This window comes from Eulemur rufifrons, chromosome 19, assembly GCF_041146395.1.
Source record: "Eulemur rufifrons isolate Redbay chromosome 19, OSU_ERuf_1, whole genome shotgun sequence".
NCBI lineage: Eukaryota > Metazoa > Chordata > Mammalia > Primates > Lemuridae > Eulemur > Eulemur rufifrons.
In genome coordinates this window covers 45174002-45190180 of record NC_091001.1, presented here as the reverse complement: position 1 = coordinate 45190180, position 16179 = coordinate 45174002, and positions in this window count along the sequence as shown.

Below are 16179 nucleotides of genomic sequence, written 5' to 3'. Positions count from 1 at the left end.
TTCTTCTCTCTAGCTGCTCTCAGGATTTTCTTTTGTTTTTGGCTTTTTGAAATCTTACTGCAGTATACTGTAGAAGATGCTGTCAATTCTCCACGTATATGCCCGTAGATCTTTCTATCAGTACATAGTTATATTGAGATCAAAGCAAGAAAAGACTAAATGAGAAAAAAAGCAACAATGTTTATGACTAATAAATTTGAAATAGCAGTAATGAAGTTCATTTTCATATAAACCCTAGATCCTTTTGTTCAAAAGAGTTAATGAACTAGTTCTTGGCACATAATTAGTGCTCTGGAAATGTTTCAATGAGTGAATAAATGAATGAATCAGGCCAAATTAATGATCCGGCCAATTGAAGATAAACGTATTTCAGTTGTTGATCTGACACTCCTCTTGTCTTATTGAACACACCCCTGAAACTCTCTGGGGCCACCTTCTTCAGGTCAGTTATTCACCTGTAATAGGAAGGTATTGGTGTGAAATATCTCTGGTTTCTCCTCTAGCTCTACTAGTCTGTGTGATGTCTTAAACATCTTTCTATGATCAGGAGTGGCAAGGGGTGTGGACTTGGGTTCTAACCCTTCCTTAATTGGCACACCAACCTTCCATGTGATGTTTTTTCCTGTTGGAGTGGCTGCTGACCTTGAAAACTCCTATTTTAGTTTATGTCAAGTGTTACTAGAACCTAGAAAACCCAAAAGTTCTGAGTAATTTCATAATCAAACAACATAAGCAGACAGTCCTGTGAAAAGGTACTGAGGGTCAGTACAACAACGGAGAAGCCAAAGACGGCCAGGACATCACTACCGTGTGTGTGTGTGTGTGTGTGTGTGTGCGCGCGCGCACACATGTGCGTGCCTGTGATGTGCGTGCACTTTAGGGAACTAGCAGTTATTCAGCAGCTCTGTGCTGGGACCTGGGGCCTGGGGAGACATGTTTGCACAGTGGCTATTAATAGATAACCTCTGGAGTCCAGCCAATTTGGGATCCAATCCCAACTCCTCACTCAGTGGCTGTATGACCTAGGGATAGGTACACAGCTTCTCTGTGCCATTGTCTCCCTGTTATGGGCTGAATTGTTACATATCCCCCCAGATTCATATGTGAAAATCCTGACCCCTAGTACCTCAGAATGTAACTGTATTTGGAAACAAGGTCTGTGGGACTTTACTGTGACAGCCCTGGACAGCTAATCCACCCCCATTCCATGAAGCAGAGGTGATGACAGTACTTACCTGATGGGAATGTCCTGAAGATTAAATACAACCAGGTATGTAAAGCCCTCAGAACAGGCTGCACACAATGCACGCATCATGGCCATATGTTTTACTTTCTATTGCTGCTATAACGAATTGCCACAAACGTAGTGACATAAAACAGCACAGATCTACTATCTTGCAGCTCTGGAGGTCAGAAGTCCAACGTGGGTCTCACTACGTGATAGTCAAGGCGCTGGCAGGGCTGTGTTCCTTTCTGGAGGCTCTAGGGGAGATGGGCTTCCTCACTCATTTGGGTCATGGGTAGAACTCGGTTTCGTGTGGTTGTAGGACTGAGTTCCTCACTTTCTTGTTGGCTGTAAACTGAGGGCCATTCCCAGCTTCCAGAGGCCACCAGTTCCTTGGCTTGTGGCTTCCTTCCTCCAGCTTCAGAGCCAGAGTGGTGGGTTGAGCCCTTCTAACATCAGATCTCTGACTGAGTCTCCTGCCTCCCTCTTTGGTTTTTAATAACACATGTAATTAAACTGGGCCCCCTGGATATTCCAGGATCGCCGCCCTATCAGCTGGCTAACAACCTCATTCCTTTTTCTGCAACCTTAATTCCTTTTTGTCATATAACAAGCAACCTGTGATATGTTCACAGGTTCCAGGAATTAGGAGGTGGACGTCTTTGGAGGGCTGTTATTCTACCTACCACACACCACAATCATCATCCTCATCCAGGATGAGTTGACCTTGGGTTCAAGAGCCACCTCACATGTGAAAAGTGTTGCCCCGTAGGCAAGGGTGGGGAGAGGCTGGCTTAAGTCCCTTTCCTTCAGCACTATCCACGGGGGCATTTCTGGATGTGTGGGTGGTGAGATGCAAAGAGATGTGGGTCCAGAGCTTGGTGGGTAGGTGGCTGGACCCACGCTGGGCTGTGCTCTCAGGCTGGTGCTCTCAGGCTGAGCCTCTTCTCAGCTCTGGGCCACCCTGTGGAAGGAAGAGTGAATGGATGCCTCAGCTGCAACTCTGTGTGTGAACGTGGCTCAGTGGAGACACACACATCCCTTAGGGCCTTGATTAGAAAACATGAGTCATCTGGAACAGTTCAAAGACCTGAGATTGCAGAAGATTAATCATTTTTAAATCTACAAAGCATGCTTTTTTCAAGGTGAAACCAATATTGCCTTCCTACTGTGGGCCAGGCTCAGGATCAGGTGCTCTCTAGTTTACTTAGGATTCCCTGAAGCTCTGCCAGGATTCCCCCTTTGACCAGTGAGAAAACTGAGGTATAGAAAGGTGAACGGCGAAGGGTGCTGCTCAAGGCCCTGCCGCTTGTGAATGGTGGAGCTGTGGCAGAGCCTTCGCTGAGCACGAGGAATAGATTGTCTTATGGTGCAGCACAAAGGATTTAGGGTAGACTTGGGACTAATTTGGGGAAAGTAAAGCTCACCGAAAAGCTTTGCAATGAATTATTAGGAGGCTTTGAAAATAGGATGTTAACTAAATAACTAAAAGTTAGACTAACCCAAGTGTCCATAGGCGGATGAATAGATACACAAAATGTGGTATGTCCCTACAACAGAATATTTTGCAGGCTTAAAAAGGAAGAAAATTCTGATACATGCTACAGCATGGCTGAACCTGGGGACATTATGCTAAATGAAATAAGCCAGTCACAAAAGGAAAAATACTGTGTGCTCCAATTATGCAAGGTACCTGGAATAGAGTAGTCAAGGTACAGAAAGTAGAGTGGTGGTTGCCAGGGGCAGGGGAGGAGGAATGGGGCGTTAGCGTTGAATGGATATGGAGTTTCAGCTGGGATGGTGAAAAGAGTTCTGCGGATGAATGGTGGTGATGGTTGCACAGCAATGTGAATGTACTCAATGCCTCTGAGCAGTGCACTTAAAAATGGCTCAGATGGTAAATGTTATGCTATGTGTATTTTACCACAATTAAAAAGTAGTATGATTGGCTGGACATGATGACCCATGCCTGTAATCCCAGTACTTTGGGAGGCTGAGGTGAGAGGATCACTTGAGGCCAGGAGTTCGAGACCAGCCTGGGCAACACGGCAAGACCCCATCTCTACAAAAAACAGAAAAATAAGCCAAGTATGGTAACACACACCTGTAGTCCCAGCTAGTCGAGAGGCTAAGGCAGGAGGAACACTTGAGGCTAGGAGTTTGATGTTGCAGTGAGCTACAATTAGGCCACTGCACTCTAGCTGGGACAACACCACCAACACCAACAACAAAATAGTATGATTAAATGTGGTAATTCATGAAGGTGAGTGCTGGTCTCTAGGGGCAGCTGTCATGCCCTCAGATGCTGCATGCCTTGCTTGAGTACTGACATAACTATTATGTTTTCCCCCATCCTGGTCTCTGTTCCATGATGTTCTCTTGATTGCTAGCTAGCGATTCTGCTTCTTATTCTTAGCTATTAATGTATCACATGGTTGGGAGCTCTCCACCAGGGCTCAGCTGGCTTGGGCCCCAGGGGCTGGTGTTTTTGTGGGCAAGCCTGGGTCTGTGGTTTCTAAGACCTTGACTAGGTTTTGTGTTGCAAGCCTGGGATGAAGGAGCGGGTGCTTTTTGCATGGAAAAAACGTTGTGCCCGATTCACATGTGGGTGAGTTTTGAAGAGTAATTATACATAAGACTCACTGCAGAATGTGTGATCCAGAAAGAAAAACAAAGCACAATCTTATGTATAATACAGATGGAAACATAAAAGAGTTTGTGCTGCTTTCAAAATTCCAGAAATTTTGAGGTGCAACTTGTGGTGGATCAAAGAGTCCCTTTAAGTCAAGATTAAGATTTTGGTGGGAGAGATCCTTAGATAATGCCCCCTTTTAGCACATAGAAGTTCTTTCTCTCCATTGCTATTTTGCAAATTTCCTGAAAGGGTTCAAGTTCAAGACTTTGTGATTTCCTTTTAGCTCTGTCTTCCCCACAGCTGGGTGGAGGTGGCAGTCTTTAGTGCAAGAACTAGTGAGGTTGGGAATCCTTTTATATATTAATGCTAGTGCCTGTTTTCTCTCTGTGTAAATTGCCTATCCACATCCTCCTGTTTAAAAATGGAGATTGTGAGATGGACTTGTCCATTTCTTTTTTTTTTTTTTTTTTTTTTTTTTGAGACAGAGTGTCGCTTTGTTGCCCTGGCTAGAGTGAGTGCCGTGGTGTCAGCCTAGCTCACAGCAACCTCAAACTCCTGGGCTTAAGCAATCCTACTGCCTCAGCCTCCCAAGTAGCTAGGATTACAGGCATGCGCCACCATGCCCGGCTAATTTTTTCTATATATATTTTAGTTGGCCAGATAATTTCTTTCTATTTTTAGTAGAGATGGGGTCTCGCTCTTGCTCAGGCTGGTCTTGAACTCCTGACCTTGAGCGATCCACCCACCTCGGCCTCCCAGAGTGCTAGGATTACAGGCGTGAGCCACCGCGCCCGGCCAGACTTGTCCATTTCTTGTCTTTCTCTGAGTTTTTATGGTAAATGCTTTGAGATTAGTTGTTAGGTGCATAAAGGTTGATGATTTTTATATAAATTTTATTAATTAGATATTTTTCTTTGTCCTCTTTGATGCTTTTATTCTTGAATTCCATTATCTGAAATTAATATTATTGATCCAGTATCTATTTGTAAGTGTTTGCCTGCTATGCCTTTTGTTTTGTTTTTTATCTTTTATTTTTATCCTTTTTGCATTATTTTATTTCAAGAGTGTCCCCCACTCTCAGAATTTCTGCCTTTGTGGAGGAATTCAATCTTGAATTGGTACTGATCACTGATCTGTTTGAATTTATTCCTGCCATGTTACTTTATGTTTTATCTCTAAAAGGCTACTTGTTCCTCTCCTTTTTAATTAAAAAAAACAAACAAGCAACTTCTTGCCCTCTGTGGGGTTGTCTTCTTCTTTTTCTTGCTTTCTTTTTTATTCTAATGGGTTGCAAATAATACATCTCAATTCTACGTTTTTCTAGTGATTACCCCTAGACTTTAATTTATACATTGACATTATTTTCCCCACCAGTGTTGGCTAATTACATCTGCATTCCTCATCCTTTTCTGTACCATCAGAATAAGACAAGAATCTTAACTTCTACTTCTCCTGTCATCACATCTCATTGAAGATGAATGGTATGACATCAAGATTATTGTTAATTTTTTCTTATAATCAATGCCGATTTTGATATAACTATATATTTTTCTCTTTTCTTAACATTTTTTAAAAAAATTCTCTGATGATCTTTTGGGTAGAACTGTATTTTTTTGAAGGATATCCTCTAGTAATTCTTTTAGAGAAGGTGCCTGAATAGTAAGCTCTGTGTTTCCCTATCTGGTTTTGCTGCATCAGTGCCATGAAACAATTAACTCACGGCCCTGTGACCTGTAATGACAAACATATTTTCCTTGCCAGTGAGTCTGTGGGTTACCCTGAATTTGTCTGCTTCTTGTTAGGCTTGGCTGGGCTCTGCTCCAGCTGTAAGTTGAATTTGAGTCTGCTCCATGCGTCTAGTTTGGGGAGCAGTGGCTCCCTGGGGCATGTTCTTCTTATGGCAAATCACAGGCACTGAAGAGGCCCAAGTAAAACGATGCAGATGCTCCCCCAAGTTTTTGCTCCCATGGCATTGGCCAAAGCAAGTCACATGGCCAACCCCAAAGCCAATGGGGCTGGAGGTGGATCTTCCTTGCTGAGGGACTTCTGGATCCCATAGCCAAAGGAGGCAGTGAAGAACTGGAAATAGTAATCCAATTTACTATGACAGTTGTGGAAATATTTTTTGTTTTTCCTTGCACTTGAATGATAGTTTGGTTGGGTACAGGATTTTATGCTCTTTTAATTTCTCTCCTCCTCCTCCTCTTCTTCTTCCTGTTCCTCCTTCCTCCTCCTCCTTTTTCTTTAAATAACACCTGTCCTGCCTTATGCCTGGAAGATTTTACTTGTGTTCTTTTTAGTAGTTTTCACTTTACAAATTTTAAATTTCTATTTGTAAAAGAATGTGTACCTATGATTGGTATCAAATTAATTACATCTATTTTTAAGTCTTCTTCTGTTTCTTCTTAATTTTTTTTCTGGACAATTTATTTTTCCACTTATCAATTTGATGGGGTTTTTTTTGATGATAGATTTGTTTAAGTACTTATGCCTTTATGGATGCGTTTTCCAGTTGTGTACTGGAGGGGACGTGAGTGCTGCCCCCCTTACTGCCGTCTAGTGACAGGGGTGGGGTGGGGCAGGCCGCGCTGCGTGGGGAGGGGCCGTGTGTGTGCTGTGGTTTGAATGTGTCCCCCAAAGTTCATGTGTTACAGACTTAATCCCCAATGCAACAGTGTTGCCAGGTGGGACTGTTAAGAGATGATAAGGTCATGAGGGTTCTGCCCTCATGAGTGGATTACTGTCATTATCTCAGGAGGGGGTTCGTTATCTGGAGACTGAGGTCCTTATAAAGAACAAGTTTGCCCCCCACCCCACTCTCTCTCACCCTTGTGATGCCTTCCTCAACACCACGATGCAGCAAGACAGCCCTTGCCAGACGTGGCCCCTTGATCTTGGATTTCCCAGCCTCCAAAACTGTGAACCAAATAAATTTCTATTGTTTGTAAGTTGTCCAGTCTGTGGTATTCAGTTATAAGAGCACAGCATGAACTGAGACACCGCAACTGCGGTCTCTGCCATCCGTCTGATCTCACGGAGCCTTGGAAGCTCTGTGTCCTGTGAGCACCCCTTTCTGGTTATCTAGCCTACGTAAGGACTATTTTCTTTTGTAAAGCATCCTTCATTGCTGTCTAGAGATTTGGGGTGAGAAGGCAAGCAGGTGTGTGTGCTCTGGCTAGTTTCCTCTCTCATGCTTTTTTGGGGAGTAAGTTTTAAAAAGGGAGTGAAAGCCTAAGGACCCAGGAGGGAGGGAGCAGGAAAGGGAGTCCCTTTGTGCAGCACAGGCTTGGCTCAGGCTCTGGGACCGCCACTGGGCTGGGGTGCAGATAAGGTTTGCTCTTTCCTTCCTTCTCCTCTGGCCTCTTCCTGCGTCAGCCCGCTGTGCTGTGGCAGGCTGGAGGGAGAAGCTGGCCAAGGCTCTGGCCCTTCTCCCCTGGTCTTTTCTGGTCCTAAGGTCCCCCTGCTGGGTTCCATCCACATGGTGGCCTCTCAGGAGGTACATCTGTGTGTCCTTCGGAGGATCCCGCAGGCTCCCAGTGCAGACTTCCCTGATGTGGGACATCCCCTTGGGTTCAAACTTTCTTTTTAATCTACCCTCTTTCCTGTAAGGGCCTGGGATTCTTTGCCAGCTGAAAGATGTGTTCATTTCCTTGTCAAACATTTGTCGAGTGCTGTGATGCACTAGGTACTCTGGTGAAAAGCTGGGCAGACACAGACGATTTGCAGAGTTCCTGCCTCGCAAGGGCTTTTTATTCAATAGAGACAATGTCACGTAGGATTAGAGTACTTACAAAATAGATGACGTGGTGTTGTTTCTGCTTGCTGAGGTGGGGAGATGGGTGGATTGGCTGGGAAATGTGCTTAGAAGATAGGAGTTAGGAGCCTTGAGAGGGAAGTGGGCAGTGCAAAGGCAGAGAGGCGTGAGAAAGGCGAGGGTGCGAGGTGGGTGACGGGTCCAGACCCCCACTCCAGGCAGTGAGGCAGTGAGTTCCCAGAAGGTTCTGAACAGGGGAGATGTGGCTCCCCTCGGTTTGGGTGTCAGAAAGGCCCATAGGGTGGGCGTGATGAGGCGGGATTGGGTGGGGCTGGTCAGATTGGTGGAGGCACCGCTAAGAGGCCATTCGAAGCTCTGAGAGCTGGTCAAGAAGAAGGCGCTTCCGAGGGTGTTTCTCTTTTGGAACCCATGTCCCCCATGTATTTTTTGCACACACACACACACACACACACACTCACAATCAGATGTAGAAGCTGCTGGCCCCCAATCATTGCTTAGGCTGGTGCCAGGCCACATTTGTCATGAAGGATAGAGTCTACAGAAACAACAGCTCCTGAGAGCCAATCTTCTTATAAAGTTACTCTTCTCTGAGCCCTGGGGAGGGAGGACTGAGCCTGAGAAGGGAAGCTGGGCCCCACGATGATGTAATTGCCCACATTATTCAGCGGCAAGGTGGGGAAGGGAAGCGTTAGCACAGTCCTGTAGTGATCTGACAGTTCAGGGTTGGGAGGGGGTTGCTGAATCATCTAAATAACTCTTTTCACTACTGTGCATCAGAGGGAGACAGAAGCAAGAGAAGAAAGGGTGTTTTGTCTGGTCCTTATGTGTGTGTTGTTAATAAAGGTTTAGCAGCCTTGGCAACAGGCCATCAGGAAATCAGGGTATGTGATTATTTTAGGAACCCATCTTGACAGCAAACAAGTGAGGTTAGAAGTCTTTGGCAGTCTACCACGTTTGCCCCGTGAAGTCACACATGTCCATGTACCAGCTGGGCCCAATTCCAGGGCCTGTACTGGAGATTCCAGGTTTGCTTCTTAGTGATGGATGGTCCCTGGCACTGGGCCTCACAGTGAAAATCTGGGTCTGGGATAGGAGTGCTCTACATTTTGGAAACGGCGTTATCCAGCACACAGTTAATACTAATTATAATTGGATTTAATTTCCAACACAGCTCAGCCGAAACCCCCTTTTGCCTCCATATTATTTTCTTGTACAAGAGCTGTAATTAAGTTACCCATGGCATTGTCAGATTTCATTTTGGGTTGAAATGTCTCATGCTTGATTTTGGCACAAAAACCATTTCTTTTGGAAAGCATAGTAAAATATCCTTTCAGTTATTTTCTTGTAATAGAAAAGTCGAAAGAATTATCCTCACTTTTGTGTATTCTTCCCAAAAAGGACTTGAGTCATGAGCTTAAAACTGTTAGGTGCTGTTTTGGGTGGGAGGAAGGGGTGTTTACAAAGTAGATGCAAAAATGCTTCATTTATCTAGAGGCCACTTTTCTAGCAGCCTTGATTATCTGGAACACAACCAAAAACAAGAATGTGGTAAAAACAGCCACTGAACTGCCAAAATATTATCAAAACTCCAAGTACCCACGCTCTGGCTCACAACACACATGTCTCTTAGGTGCTCTTTCATAGTCAATTTACTCTTAATTTAGATGCAATAAAACAATCCCGGTTATATGATTTCCTTGACCCTCAGCAAATTAGAAGTAAGGATTGAAATGGGAGCCTTCCAGGAATAGGTGCCCTGACATCAGAGTGATAGCGGGCAGGCTGGCAGTGGGGCTGGAGCGGGGAGCGGTACAAAACGCAGGCGGAAAAGAGACCTGCTCGCTGAGCTGGACCATGGGCAGGAGACAGGAGAACAGCGAAGGCTGGAGGGTGCCCAGAGGAGTTTAGATATTGACCCATTTAGGGACTGTGCAATACACTGAGAAAACTTTACAGCCTATAAAATTAAAGTAAAAGCAACTTCAAAACTTTGGGTTAAAGGAACATTTTCTTCTGTGAAACCTCATCTTTTTCAAAGGCTGCCACTGAGAAGTCAATAGCCTCATAGCAGAGGCTACCCACTGTCACCACCCGGGCAGTCATCAAAGTCCATGAGGGTCTGCCTTGGTCTGGTTAGCTGCGGAAGCTGAGTGCAGTGCCTTGTGCAGAGTGGACACCTAAGATATATACAAGCTCTTCCAGTTCCAGAATAAGTTGGCGTAGACTCAGTTTCCCTTCTCTAAGTATATCTAAATGTGCTGGAATTTATTCAACAGACAATTATAAAAGGACTCTGAAAACTGCAAAGAAGGAGCACTGGATATGGACCTCAGGATTTGAGGAACAACAATGCAGTGAGTTCTTGGGTTTTCTTTTTCTCTCCCAGATTGGGTGCAAGTGAGGTCTGCAACCTGGGACTGACAACAGGTGTAAATGTTTTCTTTCTTTTTTCTTTGTCAGAATTGCTGGAAGTTTTCCAGTTTTATTGATCATTTAAAGAACCAGCTCTTTGTTCTATTGATTTTCTCTGTCGTTTTTGTGTTTTAATTGCATTGATTTCTGCTCTTGTGCTTACTATTTCTTTTTTTCCGGTTTGTTTTGAGTAAATATTTTGCTCTTTTTTCCTAGGTTCTTAAAGTGGAAGCTTAGATTGATTTGCGACTTTTTCTTCCTTCTAATGTGTGCATTTAAGGCTACAAATTTCCCTGTTAGCACTGCTTTAGCTGAGTCTCATAGCTTTTGATATGTTGTATTTTCATTTTCATTCAGTTAAATGTATTTTTAAACAATTCCATTAAATGGCCTCTTTGACCTACAGGTTATTTAGATGTGTTTTGTTTAGTTTCCAGGTGTTTTGAGATTTTTCTTATTGATTTCTTGTTTGATTTCATTGTGGCCAGAGAATACATTGTATGGTTTCAATTCTTTCAAATTTATGGAAGTTTGTTTTATGGCTCAGGATATGGTCTGTCTTGGTAGATGTTCTATAGGCAATTGTAAAGAATGTATATTCCACTGTTGTTGGGTGGAGGATTGTTCTATAAATATTGATTAGATCCTGCTGGTTGATAGTGTTGTTCAGTTCTTGCTAAATCTGATTTAGCAATCATAAATGGGTATACAACAGAGCTGCAAAATATATGTTACTATATTATATATAGAGAAAGTCTCCATTTGTTTCCTTTCAACCTGCCTACATTATGTTTTAAATAGTTTCTCATAGACATTATAGTTGGATCATGTTTTTTAAACTCATTCTGCCAATATCTGTATTTTATCTTTATTTATTTATTTATTTTTTGAGACAAAGTCTTGCTCTGTTACCTGGGCTAGAGTGCTGTGGCATCAGCCTAGCTCACAGCAATCTCAAACTCCTGGGCTTAAGCAATCCTTCTGTCTCAGCCTCCCGAGTAGCTGGGACTACAGGCATGCGCCACCATGCCTGGCTAATTTTTTTTTCTATATATATTTTTAGCTGTCCAAGTAATTTCTTTCTATTTTTAGTAGAGATGGGGTCTCGCTCTTGCTCAGGAAGGTCTCGAATTCCTGATCTCGAGCGATCCTCCCATTTCGGCCTCCCAGAGTGCTAGGATTGATTACAGGCGTGAGCCAATGCACCCGGCCGTGTATTTTAATTGGCATATTGTAACCATTTACACTTTGTGTCATTATTGATATAACTTAAGTCTGACATTTTGTTTTTTGTTTTCTGTTTGTTCTCTCTGTTTGCATTTCTGTCTTCTTTCCCTGCTTTTCTGTGAGTTATTTAAACATTTTTTAGAATTCAGTTTTGGCTTATCTACAGAATTTTTGAGTGTATCTCTTTATATGGCATTTTAGTGGTTCTAGGTTTTACATTATATTTACATAAATTATCACAGTTTACAGGTGTTACTAATTTTAGCGAAGTGTTGAAATTTATCTGCCTTTTTGTCCCTTTACTATCCCCACTTATAATATAATTGTCTTAAATATCTCTGTTACTTATTTAGAACCATATCAGAGAGTGCCATAATTCTTGCTTCAAATGTCAAACACAATTTAGACAACTCAAGAGGAGAAGGAAAGTGTGTTGTGTTTACCCATATTTTTGCTTGCCATTTTCTTTCTTCCTTCACAATTTTCTAAGATTTCTTCTTTTGTCATTTCTTTTGTAGTTATAGAATTTTCTTTAGTTTTTCTTTTGCTGTTGATCTGCTTGCTACAAATTCTCTTAGTTTTCTTTCACCTGGGAATGCCTTAATTTCCCCTTAATTTCTCATATTTTTGTTAGATGTAGGCTTCTGAGTAGACAGTTCTTTTCTTTCAATACTTGAAAAATATGCCACTTCCTTCTAAACTCTATGGTCTCTGATGAGAAATATGCTATCATCTGAATTGGTTTTTACCTGTAGGAACGGTGTCTTTTCTCCCTTACTGTTTCAACATTTTTTTTTCTTCATTTTAATTTTCAGAAGTTTGACTATAAGAGGTTTTTGCATGGATTGTTTTGGTTTTGTCCTGCTTTTGGTTTGCTCAGCTTCCTGAATCTGTAGGTTTTGCCAAATTCAGGAATTTTTTAGCCACTATTTTCTTGAATAGTTTGTCAGTTCTGTCCCCTTTCTCCTCTCCTTCCAGAACTCTGATGACACAAAAGATGTATCTTTTGTTGTAGTCCAACAGATCCCTATGGCTCTGTTTGTCATTTTTTTCAGTCTACTTTCTCTCTATGCCAGATTGTTCAATTTCTATTGTTCTACCTTCCAGCTCACTGCTTCTTTCCTCTGTTACCTCCATTCTGCTGTTGAGCCTATCTACTGAGTTTTTCCTTTTTTTTTTTTTTTTTAATGAATTATTTTTTTTTTTTTTTTTTGAGACAAAGTCTCGCTTTGTTGCCCGGGCTAGAGTAAGTGCCGTGGCGTCAGCCTAGCTCACAGCAACCTCAAACTCCTGGGCTTAAGCGATCCTACTGCCTCAGCCTCCCGAGTAGCTGGGACTACAGGCATGTGCCACCATGCCCGGCTAATTTTTTCTATATATATTTTTAGTTGGCCAGATAATTTATTTCTATTTTTAGTAGGGACGGGGTCTCGCTCTTGCTCAGGTGGGTCTCAAACTCCTAAGCTCAAGCGATCCTCCTGCCTCAGCCTCCCAGAGTGCTAGGATTACAGGCGTGAGCCACCGCGCCCGGCCCTACTGAGTTTTTAATTTCAATAATTATATTTTCAGTTCTATAATTTCTATTTGTTTCCTTTTTTATATCTTCTCTTTCTTTGCTGAGAGTTTCTATTTTTTCATTGGTTTCCAGTGTGTTTGTAATTGCTCATTGAAGTATTTTTAGGATGGCTACTTTAAAATCTTTTAAAAATAATTCCAACATCTCTGTCATCTCAGTGTTGGTATCTACTGACACCTCCTTGGCTGAGAGGGATAGGAGTGACTCATTATTGCTTCCCATGAAGCCTCAACGAACACCACTGGTTGGAGGGTTGTTGGCTTCATTACTGCTAGGCTGTGGTAAAATTCCAATTCTCCACTCCCCTTTGAGACACCTTTGTAGGGAGAGGGAATCCTGGTCACTGAGCATTGGGCTAGAAACCCAGACTTCCCAAGTGGTCTCCAATGGCACCATGTAGGGACAAGGGGGTGTTTCTTACTGCTTGGTGGGGATGGAAGTCCTGGCTCCCTGCTCAGCCTTCTCCAACACCCCCTGACAGGGGATTAGAGCACCTCCTTATGGCCTGGTGAGGGTGGAAGTCTAGGCTCCCCACTTGGTCCCTGCTGGTGTGGGTAGTGGCTGGGCCACAATTTTTTCTATGGTGTTGGCTGGAGTAGGGTGGTTATTGTCTGGAACTCTTCTGTCTTGTTAGGCTGTCTTTTCCTGGCCCTTTGGCTATGTTGGGGTTGTTTTTGTCTGTGGCCATTGGTGTTTCCAGTTTGCTGGCTTCTTCAGCTCCGAGTCTGGGATATATGAGGCAATAAGTTAACTCAGGGAACCCTTCATTGTTTTGTTACTTGAGTCCTGAGGTCCCTAGCCTGTCTGCCTTCTTTGCATCTTGGAATCTTCTTACATATTTACTTACTTTACTCATAATGTCCAAGATTTTTAGTTGTACTAGTGGGAGGAATAAGGAAAAGTACATCTTCATCTTCCCATAAGGTCAAATACTGGCATCACATTTTTAATTATAAGAAACTTGTTTGTTTTAGCTAACTTGTAACAGATTCCAGCCTGATGGATTATTAATTTTGCAAACACGATCAAGATCCAAAGACAACAGAAGCCTCACCGAAGGGACTGTGTTCTATATACCATGCACTAAATATACTGATTTTTACCACTGTGACTGGCTTCTGTGAGCAAATCCTGTAATTGGAACCCTCACTGTAGCTTTCTTCTTAGAAATCAGTGTTGAGAAATGCTCTGCTGTACTGGGCTTAAGCGAGATTAGCATCTGAACATGTTGCTTAACATAGCTACTATTTCTACACAAACTGTGATTTAGATCAGGAAATCGACTCTTGACAGTTCTTAAAGGAACACAACCAGCTAATTCATGGCAAACACATACTTGGCAGACTTGGGTTATTGGAGGGGTAAAAATCATTCTGTAAAAATGGTAGGTGTAATAGGTGCAAGGGAGATGGAATGTGCTGGAAGATGGAACAGAAAAAGTGGTCTCTGGTCCGAGCATTCACTGTCTTGGATCAGATGTGCAAAGAAATGCCCTGAGGGCAGTGGGGTGGGAGGAGGGAAAGAGTTCTGGAGGTGCCGTGGAGGGAGAAGCTGCCTGGCAGGACAGGGTACTGGGGCGCAGACAGGTGCTGGTGTGGCTGAGGTGAGAAGCAATGTCTGAACTGAGATTGTGGGGGCGGTGATGAGGTGGGGGGACATGCGCACACGAGAGTCATGGGAAAGAATTGACTTCTGCTGATGAAGATTATCAGATATGGGCAATGTTAGAAGACGTGACCAGAAGCACAGGCAGAGACAGTTTGCAAAAGATCTGGATGCATGGATAGGGTGAAAAAAAATGTTTAAAAAGTTTTTTTAAGAAAAAAATTGAGGGAAAAATGCTCTTCAGGCCTTGTTTTATAGCTCTGAAATAGTTAAAAATGCAGAGACAAGACTAGGAGGACAAAGAAACGGGAAATTTGCTACAAGTGGAAGACATGAAGGTGAGAGCCTCCGAAGGCCGAGCCTAGAAAAGGGGAGGGCGGGGCAGGTGGCGGGTGTTCCCACGTATGATGGGGAATGTTCCGTGGCAGAGGAGTCTTCTGATGTTGGGCGGCCCTGAGGCATAGGCGCAGGCTTAGCAGGGAGCCGCAGTCAGGCTGATTTCTCTTTCCTATGGGAATGTTTTCATAGAGCTGTGCACAGACGCTACAGGCTGCCCCATGAAAGAACGTGTTCCCTCTTCCTGGCACGTGTTGTCCAACGTGTCCAACATGTTGGCTGCTCACGTTTGAGAACTTACAGCATCCAGTGGGCAATTGCATGGGATGGTTTCCTGGGTCCCTTTTAGTCCCAAGAATCTATGACGCATATTGCCTAATAGACAGAGGAAAGGTACAGTGAAACAAACAGTATAAAAGGTAAAAAATGGTACACCTGCACAAAGCACTTACTGTGAATGGAGCTGGCAGGACGGGCGGTTGCTCTGGGTGAGCCAGTGAGTGAGTGGGGAGTGAATGTGGAGCCCCAGGACATTCCCGTGCACTACTGTAGACTTTAGAAACACTGCACACTTACGCTACACTGAATTTATTAAAAAAATTTCTGTATTCAATAATAAATTAAGCTTAGTTTAGTGTAACTTTTTTCTTTATAAACTTTTTAATGTTTTAATTTTTTTAATCTTTTGTAATAACAGCTTAAAACACAAATACATGGTACAGGTGCACAAAAATATTTTCTTTCTGTATATCCTTCTCCTATAAGATTTTTTCTATTTAAATTTTTAAAAATAGCTTTTAAACTTTTTTGTTAAAAACTAAAACACAAACACACACATTAGCCGAGGTCTGCACAGGGTCAGGATCATCTATATCTCTGTCTTCCACCTCCACATCCTGTCCCACTGGAAGGTCTTCAGGGGCGTTAACAGGTACGGAGCTGACATCTCCCATGATAACAATGCCTCCTTCTGGAATATCTCCTGAAGCACTTGCCTGAGGCTGTTTTCACATTAACTTTTTTTTTTTTTTTTTGAGACAGAGTCTCACTCTGTTGCCCGGGCTAGAGTGAGTGCCGTGGCATCAGCCTAGCTCACAGCAACCTCAGACTCCTGGGCTTAAGCCATCCTCCTGTCTCAGCCTCCCGAGTAGCTGGGACTACAGGCATGTGCCACCATGCCCGGCTAATTTTTTCTATATATATTTTAGTTGGCCAGATAATTGCTTTCTATTTTTAGTAGAGACGGGGTCTCACTCTTGCTCAGGCTGGTCTCGAACTCCTGACCTTGAGCGATCCACCCGCCTCGGCCTCCCAGAATGCTAGGATTACAGGTGTGAGCCACCGCGCCCGGCCCACATTAACTTTTTAAAAGAAACGAAGAGTACATT